The sequence below is a fragment of the Mixophyes fleayi genome, chromosome 8, assembly GCF_038048845.1.
Source record: "Mixophyes fleayi isolate aMixFle1 chromosome 8, aMixFle1.hap1, whole genome shotgun sequence".
NCBI lineage: Eukaryota > Metazoa > Chordata > Amphibia > Anura > Limnodynastidae > Mixophyes > Mixophyes fleayi.
The window spans coordinates 129741160-129750118 of NC_134409.1; the positions used below are offsets into that span (position 1 = coordinate 129741160).

An 8959-nucleotide genomic window follows, 5' to 3' on the forward strand; every position below is an offset into this window, starting at 1 on the left:
CTTCATCCACACACTGTGTGCCCTCCTTCATCCACACACTCTGTGCCCTCCTTCATCCACACACTGTGTGCGCTCCTTCATCCACACACTGTGTGCCCTCCTTCATCCACACACTGTGTGCCCTCCTTCATCCACACACTGTGTGCCCCCTTCATCCTCACACACTGTGCCCCTTCATCCTCACACTCTGTACCCTCCTTCATCCTCACTCTGTGCCCTCCTTCATCCACACACTGTGCCCCTTCATCCTCACACACTGTGCCCCTTCATCCTCACACTCTGTACCCTCCTTCATCCTCACTCTGTCCCCTACTTCATTCTTTTGCCCCTCCATAGCTGTTTCCTATCATCATTCCCCTCCGTTTCTTTACTTACCATACTTGGCCTTCTTTTATTTATTCTGTTTTTTCTTCTGTCTTCTTACCAATCCGGCGGCGCCCAGGAACCAGCATCCTCCTCTCTCCTGCCACTTTTCCTGAATATGTCGGACGTGATGACGTCACGCCCTACATTCAGTGAGAAGCGAGGAGGGAGGAGGATGCTGGGTCCCGGGCGCCGCCGGATTGGTAAGTTGTTTGTTTTTTTTCCCCTGGCCACAGCACCCCAGTGACAGTGCCGCTGCACCTCTGGGAGTCGCTGCACCCCTGGGAACCGCTGTTGTAAGTATCAACAGACCGGCTCTTAGGCGAACATAGAAGACGCTGCTTGCCACTGTCCACCCAGAACACTTGAATGCAGTCTCCATTTTCCCTGCTGGGAAGATGAACTTAAGAGCAGACATTGGTATAATAGAAACTCCAATTTGTCATGACGTTATAATTTTATGATACAATAGATACTAGCTGATACAATGCAGAAGATAAGAATTGATGTGCGTTAGCCGGAGATCACCTCACATGCAAAACCCAGATTTCATGCTGAGGGACGAGATATTTAAATGAGCTTCAAGGAGCCCAATTTTTTTTATTTAAAAGATGAAACAAAATTTTTTTTTGCATTTTTTAGCTACTTAGGGGCTGACAGTACTATGCCTGTTTACATAGCGAATCTTGTGTCAAACTACTCTGTGCATTCCCAGAGAATGAGCGCATGCATATACCATATCGCCCCTTCCCCCAACATTTCTCATGCTGCCTCTTTAACGGGGTGGCACTCCCTGGCATCATTGCAATATTGATCACCATTGGCCAGGGGCTCAGCACAGTGTGGTATACGTTGCCCAAAGAGGACACCCCAAGACTGGATATGAGCATCACATGACAGTACCATTGGACGCCCTCTTCAACCAGGAACGCAGCGCTGCTGTCGAGTCCCCCGGCCAATCAAAATAAATATTTCAATGTACCCAGGAGTTACCATTCCATTTAAGTTGTACTTGTAGATAATTGTTCTCAGAGATTAAACAGTACACAAGATTTGTACGGTGAAATTCAAGCTGAAACCTGACTCCTGTTTAAATTGAGTTCATGCAGCAGGATCAAAAGTACAGTTACATTTATGACTAATGCTTCATAAACCATTATAGCAGCAATGAACAGACACTTACATGCCAATACCACACCATAGGGGTTTTGCAGTATATCACTTCTTCCTCTTACTCAAGTGACACTTATAGGTCTGTATATTTTTTCAAATTGTGCTCGTTTTGATTCAGATGAAAGTAAATTAGTGTCTAAGAAACTTGTTTTCAGACCTCATGCTGACCTCATACATCTAATGTTAAAGGTGTGAAATGTTTGCGTACATGTGTGTGACAATTGATCCACTACGGTCAAATGTATATGGCGTAACTAGCTATAGTTACCCACCTTTAAAACACTGTGTTTACCCAGGTGTGAATGCAGCATTGACTCAGCACTGTATAGCATGCCCATACAGAACTGACTGGTCAATGTATATGTTCTTAAAACACATCTGCATTAACCGGTAGTTACTGCACCAAACTTCTCATAGGGATGAATGTTGCATTTAAAAGACAGGTAAATAGTTCTCGTGTGCCTGGGGCTATCATCATACAATTATCCTGCACATGCAGCTGTCAGATGAAATATTTATGTACTGATTATACGGTATTTTAAACAATTTACTACAAATATGATAGTAATGTGCGTGACTCAAAACACATACGTAACGATGGAACCGAGCAAAAAGGTAATTGTTTGTTTATAGTGTGTGGCACGACCAGTGTCGGACTGGGGCATGAAGGGCCCACCAGGGGAATGCAGTGATAGGGGCCCACTACGTTGGGGTGTGGCCAACTGTAAGAGTGGGTGTGGCCAGTCAAGGGGGTGTGGTCAGCCCAAGGAGGACAACTTATAGCACTATAGTGTGGACCTTAAAGAACAAAGTGGACACTGCAAATTAGACGAGTTTCACATATATCATGTACACAAAACTATCGACAAATTATGTATCAATCAATAAATAACCTTTATTTATAGTAATAAACACATGTATAAATACAAAAATATAAATTAGAACTAGAAAATTAAAACAAACAACTATTTAGTGTAACACTGAGAACATCTGACACAACAATGCAAAAAAATATAAATAACATTCCTTAATATTCCAACACCACACAGTAGTGATTTTCAAATCACTTAACGTAAACATGTTTATAATCTGTTTATCACAGACAATGCAATATACCCGCATATATAACCTCCTTCATTTTTTGGAGTGGTATTGTTAAAGGTTAAGACTTAAAATGTTAACATAACAACTATTTAGTGTAACACTGAGAACATCTGACACAACAATGCAAAAAAATATAAATAACATTCCTTAATATTCCAACACCACACAGTAGTGATTTTCAAATCACTTAACGTAAACATGTTTATAATCTGTTTATCACAGACAGTGCAATATACCCGCATATATAACCTCCTTCATTTTTTGGAGTGGTATTGTTAAAGGTTAAGACTTAAAATGTTAACATAACAACTATTTAGTGTAACACTGAGAACATCTGACACAACAATGCAAAAAAATATAAATAACATTCCTTAATATTCCAACACCACACAGTAGTGATTTTCAAATCACTTAACGTAAACATGTTTATAATCTGTTTATCACAGACAATGCAATATACCCGCATATATAACCTCCTTCATTTTTTGGATTGGTATTGAAGAAGCATTATTGTTAACAGCAATTAAGCTGTTACAGAAGCAATCTTTGTAGAAGAGAAGATGAATGTGCAAATGTATCAATTATATCATCAAATATGAAATTTCCAACAATATCCCTTTCTATATTAAGAAGCAGAAAGGATTCTAACAATTCTTGGCCAATCATTGATCTCAATCTATTTTTTACAATTTTAAGCTTTGAAAAAACTCTTTCGCAAGATACCTGAGTACAAGCTAATGTAAGAAGAGTTTTGTACACAGCAAATAGATTGGTATATGCAGCAGAGTGTAAATTGTGATCATATAGGAGCCGGTAACAACAGGTCAGGCAGTTTTCACAGGCTTTCATTTTTATATGACTGGACATTGTTTCTTCAACGTTTGTTTCTTCTACACTAACACTTGTGCTGGGAAGAGAATATGGCTTTTTAAGCACAGAATAATTCTGCACAAAATTTAGAAGCTCTGCTTTAAGCTTGACAATGTCTACCTCAGCCAAATCTGCAACAGTTCTCAGAGCCTCTGTTGGTATCTCACACTGATCATTCATCATTCGGTTAAACATCCTTGGGTCAAAGTAGGTTAAATTCTGAATGAGGCTTTCATTTTTTGAAAACCTTCTATCAATACTCTCTACTGCTTGATCGAGTACAACATAGTATGTCTGTACTTTGAAAGCTTCTAGAGAGTCTTCAATTGGCTCATCCTGAGCTAACTCACCAGGCATCTTTTTTTTCCTTGCTGTCCTTTTTTCTGGTAGACTTTTTTGTACTTCAGCAGTTACAGAATGCTCTTCAAGCGAACTCTCAACTTTGTCAATAAATGAATTCACTAATTCAATTACTTTCGAAAATGAAGGTCTAAGCTTCTGAAGCAGACCCTTGGCAATATCAACCATTCGCCATGCCTGTAATATGTCCAAGCCAGCAGTCTGCAGATAATCAGAAACTGGAGTTGCAATTTCAAAGATCTGCATGAACATAAATGATACAAGTAGTGTTTCGTATCTTGTCCAGGCATGGAGTAAGTACTTTGCCTCACTAAAAATTTTACTGTCAAACTGTGGTGACACTGAAATATACTCCAGGCAATAAAGCAAGGTGCTGTACAATTCATTGGATTGTTCAGAAACTGATCCAAAAATTGTACTTAATGCCCTTGTTTTGCTCCACCAGCGCGTATCACTAATTTTCTTTAGTCGTGACAGTTTTTCCTGCCCTTGAAGCTGGTTGGAGACATGTTCTGCCCACACAGATGATCTCTTGTAAGACTCTGAAAAAAAACATGCTGTTTTCTCTAAAAGCCCAAATAATGACTTTACTGGAGTAACACACTGTGTGATATCTACAATGACCAAATTAAGAATATGAGCATAACACCAAGTGTACACTGAATTACAGGACTCTTTTCTTATGTAGGCCTGTACTCCACTGTAGTGCCCACTCATGTTTGCAGCACCATCAAAAGAGCAACCAATAATGTTACTTATGCTCAGAGAGAACATTTCCAGTCGCTCCTTCAGAACGGAAAACAGAGCTTCCCCAGTAGTGCTTCTGACATCAACAAGACTGAAGAGTCTTTCAAAAACCATGCTGTCTTTGGTATACCTTAAAATGATGCTACATTGTTCCACAACAGCAATATCCTGTGTACTGTCCATTTCTACACTAAATTTCACAGCATCTTTCACCTCCTGGCTTATTTTCTGTTTTACCATATTTCCCATTATTATTATCAGCTTGTTAACAGTTGTTTTGCTTAAAAATGTCACCATTCCACCCCTTCCTTTACTCTTCTGATGGCGTCTTTTCCTGGCCTCACTTTTTTCTACAGCTTGCTCTATGTGTTTTTGCAGTACACCATCAAATTTACTCAGAAGCAGAACTAACCCCAGAAAGTTACCGTGGTTGAGGTCACTATTGAGTAAAGTATGAGCAGCCTCATCCTGCCCTCTGTAAGCAAGCGCTTGCTTTGCAATGTAGAGTATAATAGCAATAAGGCGACTAATTACCATGCGATTGTGCTGCACTTCTTCTCTATGTTTGTTTACTAAATTTACATTGATTAAAGTTTCTATATCACTTTTCCTTTCTGCCTGCAAATATGCACTGACAGCTACTTGATGTTGGCTAGATTCTTCATGTTCCCTTACTCTGTCATACACATGTTTAGTAACTTGCCATCCAAAAATAAAATTACTTTTACGATTGCTGCAAAATGCCATACAAGTTGAACAAAATATTTTTTGACTTTCAACACAGTACGAAAGCCATTTCCTCTGAATGGCACTTCCACCGGGTACCGGTCGAAAGTATACTTTATGAGCTTGAAAAGGCAAAGCATGAGTAGCATCTGAAGGTGGCTGCACAGGGTGAGCTTTCATAAAATGTAATTTTGCTGAAATACTGCATAATGCTTCTGGTGCAATAAAAACATTACATTTTTCCGATACAGATGGAATAGGTGAAAACAAGATCTCACTTTCTGCAGAACTGTCCGTATCTTGACCACGGGTCTCGGTGATGCCGATTCCACAAATGTTTTCTCCTGAGCCTTCCGGTTCACTTAATACAACGGACGGACCTTCGTCTGCACTAGACACGGATGCTGCAGCATCCTTCTCTACTGTGCTTTCAGAAACATGTTGAAGGCTTAAGTCCTTTGGTTCTACAGTAACATCCTTAGACTTCCATAGCTTTTGTTGGCCTGGTGCATTTCCTGCGTCTCTCAGGTTCTTTTGTGACGCCTGCAATATCTTTACTGATCCACTACTATATTTCTTCTTTTTAGGCACTTCCGCTTGCCTTTTGTCTTCTGAAACTGAACTTCTTTTGGAAGACATTTTGTAGTGCCTAGCAATAACACAAACAATATTTTTGACATCAGTGATGCCCACTGAAGATTGCTTGATGCCCTGACTGCAGATAGTACCAACTCTGTTTCCCTCAATCATGCATAAAAATTTCTTGGATCTCATCATTTATCATGCTGTCCTACAATCTCTTCATTATAAACAACCTCATATATAATGATGCCAACATGGTAACATAGCACAATTACCAAGATCTCAATATAATCATGCCATCCTACTTAATTATAATCATGCAAGCCTACATCAAATATACATGCCATCCTACTTCGTTATAATCATGCCATGCCCTCTAACATGCCATTCCCTCAAAATATACTAATTATATGCAATCATCACATAATTAGGAACATTATATAATCTGATAATCATGATATTCCATAAACAAAGCCGTTTTCATCATGTCATGCAAACGTAGTATACATTTTCACAGTGGCTGGCTAAAATCAAATATTTAGAAACATTCAAAAGATCATAGAAAAATGTTTTCCTACCTGTCTTTAGTTTCTATTGATCCTAGATTCTCAATCTGGGTGCAGCTCAATTCAAGGTTGTTCAGGTTTTTCTGATTATCTTCCAGTTTTCAAATGGGGCCCAGTGTGTTTTCTGTATTGTAATATACAAGATCATTTTATCACAAATGCTTTTGCCTCAGGGCTCTCCCCATTTCCCACTTTCATCCCTCAGGGCTCTCACTATTTCCTCTTTTCATCATATATATATATATATATATATATATATATATATATATATATAGTACAGCACTAAAACAAACTCATGCAGTGTATGGGGGGGTGACCAATAGAAAGCCACCAGCGGAGAACTTGCAGCTTCCTATGGTCTAATTAGTCACACCAAACCTCCATCGGACAGATCTATTCAGATGAGTTAACATTTTGCTAAGGGGAACAGTAAACTTTACCATTTAACTTCAAGTGCTCCTTTACATTAAAGGGATGGGTGACTATACTGCATTATAATCTCGCTTTGTCTCTGCAACAAACTTTATAACCCTTAAGGGTCATATAACACATCACAAATTGTATATCACCGAACTAAAAGTAATAATAATGTCCCAGTGTTTTCATATTATAAACTGAATAATGCAGAAATTTACAAATCTTATCCACTTCGGGTCGTCACTCAGTACATGTCATTTGGACAGGTAAGCCTTAAAATATATATGTAAGTGGTGAGCCAGAATACAACAAATTCAACAATCTGTAACATACACAAAAGGAATGCAGAGCTAATAACCTAACTATCACACATCTATAGTAAATGAAAATTAATCCGGGTCACGAATCATCAGATGTACAAATTTATTTCAATACAATATAACCATATAAAACAACTTTGCCTAAATGTGGAGTACTCCTCATAAAAATAAATCACTGTGCACTGTGATATAGTATATATATATATATATATATATATATATATATATATATATATATATATATATAAGTACCGTTGCTCATGAGATGCTTGATCCAAACAGCTTACTACTGAATAAATGCGACAGCTGTCCCTTGTAGCCAATGCTGTATTAAAAAATCAAAAAATCAATCAAGAGCTTATAGAGTATTTACAAACAAATGTTATTGTTGATAATAGCCACCACTGTCTATAGATAATAGTAATCAATCACATCTACATGATGTTGTCTTCGTAACTGTATAAAACACCAAATGAGTTCTGTCCAAACACAGGTGATATGGAGCCGTTGCTCAAATTGCTCAATTAGCTTGAATGTAGGAGATGTTACTACGGTATTTCCATCTATACCCCGTATTATATATAAAACAATTGTGAATAAGCAATCACGTATAAGCTCACTGTCTCTGGCCGTGCAAGATAATATAGTGTCTCAAAACACTCCACATACCGCCATCAGATGAGGCTCCGATGGAAGATCTTACGCTGACTGTCCCGTGTAGATAATATATCCTTTTGATCACAGGCGTACCCCACTTGTGGGTGGTATCTGTAGTGCTTCGGGCTTGACGATATGCGAGCACACCGTAGCGAGCAGTGAACTGAATGAATGGAGCCCACGTGTCCGCAATACACAGCTGTGTGTGGAGTAGATATTATATACCTAATCAGTACCCAACATACATAGAATGTAATATAACATAATATATCTTCAAATAATATATATCTTTTATTATTATTATTTCCCTTCAGTATAGGAGGTAATAAATGAAATGTTTTATATAGAATGCCATTAGAACAAAATTTATTCTTTGATGTAATATATTTTTAGTATGTTTCCCTCCTATTAGCACAACATAAATAATGAATGTATGGATAACAAAAACATATAAAATAAAATAAAGTAAAAAAAAAATTAAAAATCAGCAATCTGTGGTGCAATAAATTATTCAATACATATTACTCCAGTCCAGTTAGACATCAATAAAAGTTTACATAATGTAATTATAGACAGTGTGCAGGGCACATATTTTTTTCAACACAAATCATAATGCCCAGTTGAAAAAGAATATATCCAATTAGTACTAATTAGTACTGTTTGCGTGGGTTTCCTCTGGGTGCTCAGGTTTCCTCTCACACTCCAAAAACATAATAGTAGGTTTATTGGCTGCTATAAAAAAAAAATTGAACCTAGTCTCTCTCTCTCTCTCTGTGTGTATGTATGTTAGGGAATTTAGACTGTAGGGACTGATGTGAGTGAGTTCTCTGTACAGCGCTGCGGAATCAGTGGCGCTATATAAATAAATGGTGATGATGATGATGTTAGATCATACACTGCTGGTGGCCGTTTTATACACCAAATGGGGTTGTACACTTCTCCCATCCTCATGGAGCACAGTTTAGCCTCTGTTTTCTATCTCCTATAACTAGTCAGGATTCCTTGTATGCGCTTTGCTGCTGGCTGGTTATGTTTCAACCAGTATGAACAGGAAATTAGAGGCCACATAAAGGA

At 38.2% G+C, this 8959-nt stretch overlaps 1 long non-coding RNA gene across 1 annotated transcript; it reads right to left on the reverse strand.

The window, feature by feature from the left end:
* Positions 1-5935: 5935 nt before the first annotated feature.
* LOC142100193 (uncharacterized) lies at positions 5936-8136 on the reverse strand. The gene is made up of 4 exons (XR_012678761.1): positions 7898-8136; positions 7481-7553; positions 6504-6615; positions 5936-5992 (listed from the first exon to the last, which is right to left on the reverse strand). It is a non-coding gene; the product is annotated as an uncharacterized LOC142100193 (long non-coding RNA).
* Positions 8137-8959: the final 823 nt, after the last annotated feature.